Source organism: Penaeus monodon, chromosome 25, assembly GCF_015228065.2.
Source record: "Penaeus monodon isolate SGIC_2016 chromosome 25, NSTDA_Pmon_1, whole genome shotgun sequence".
In the NCBI taxonomy this organism is placed as follows: Eukaryota; Metazoa; Arthropoda; class Malacostraca; order Decapoda; family Penaeidae; genus Penaeus; species Penaeus monodon.
The window spans coordinates 29,812,241-29,813,850 of NC_051410.1; the positions used below are offsets into that span (position 1 = coordinate 29,812,241).

General features: G+C 37.1%; 1 pseudogene; it reads left to right on the forward strand.

The window, feature by feature from the left end:
- The first annotated feature begins 1,103 nt into the window (after positions 1-1,103).
- Positions 1,104-1,610, forward strand: part of LOC119589446 — a 1,118-nt pseudogene continuing 611 nt past the window's right edge.

Consider the following 1,610-nt stretch of genomic DNA (forward strand, 5'->3'; position numbering starts at 1 on the left):
ATAATGAAGCTTCCACATATGTCCAAATATGTGTAAGTACTCCTCGTGTTCAACCTTCAGGATTTAATATGCAACTATGTTATCATGAGCTGCGACGAGCTGGAAAAGGCTGAGACACTACTTTAAATGGTGAGTAATTATGGGTTAGAAAGGGGCGATGTGTCTGAATGTCTGAGCAGTGGATAAAACAATGAGATGTTGAACAGTAAAGTAAATAATAGTTGTAAGGACTCAATTACTTTGAAAATAAGACCCAAAAATGTGACAGCATTAAATATTTTCCTTTTGTTATGATTGTCAACCAAAGAAAGCCCCTTAAAAGTATATCCCAGAAGCACATCTCCCGCTTATTTCTTGCTTCATCCTCATGATCCTAAGCTTATACGTTAATGGAGACACGTAAATAATTGTTCTCTTGGACGGACCGAAGAAGATAACCAAAATGTGGAGTAATGTTAGCAGGGCCACAGTTTTTTCTTTCCTGTTGTCAATTTGAAGGAAAGCGTGGATCCTAAAGAGTTAACGGAAAAACAAAAGATCTTTGCATGCCATCTTTTTTAAAAGGTAATGTGATCAATGGGCAGCGAGCTATCTGTTATGCAACAAATGTGAAAAAGAGTACGTGTTACATGTTCATCAGAATCAGTTTCCATCTTTGTGAAAGAAAATAACAGTGCCTTTGCTTCACCATCCTCCTTCCAATGACATCTTTAACAAGACCTTAAATATTCTTTAAAATCCGACAAAAGAATTCATGATTGTTGATTGCTTTCCCAATTTCTTATATGCCTACCTCTATTTTATTTATCAAATTACATTTTGTTATAGACGAATAAAATTATGCATATTCTTCCGTTCACTTATCTAAAGAGAATGATCTTATTTATGTAGCAGAGTATAACTGTGCATAAAATGCAACAACACAAACAAAAATACATATCAGCAAGCTTGCATAAAAGTCGAGAGATCCACTTTTTGAAAAAAATAGAAGGTTGTCAGACGAATTAAGAAATTTCAAGCTATCTGTATGGGCTTAATTACTGCTCTGTCACAGCGGCGTGTCATATATAAAGGTGGAAGCATAACAACCTCAGCACTGCATTCCCGCCGTCCCAGGATACACTTCCAAATCAGGCACTTTGATTTTACTTCGTGTTTGCGTGTATTAACCATGCGATGTCTAGCAATGGTAAGGGTTGAAGAGAATTGTTTATATGTGGAAATTGGTTCCTTATACTCTGGTGACCGTGGATTCTGTCTTCTTTTTAGCTATCCTCTGTAGATCGTTTCTTTTTTTCTCTGCAGAGGACATGGTTGGCGATAATGGTTATTCTATCTGGGACAAGCCTCTTAAGCATCGCCTCAGCCAATCTCACAGAGGGCACCTGTAGAGGCAGAATGGGTAATCGTGAGATCTACAAGAAAGTTGATCGTGTTTGTGAAGACTGCTAATATCTTCCGATTGCCAGGATTGGAAGGTTTGTGTAGGTGAGTTTGCATATAATTGCTAAAGGTGTATGTACAAGTATTATATAACGTTGAAATTTGTATAGGCAATATATGCTTAGGATGTATTTGTGCATACTTTCCTCAGAAAAACACACACACAC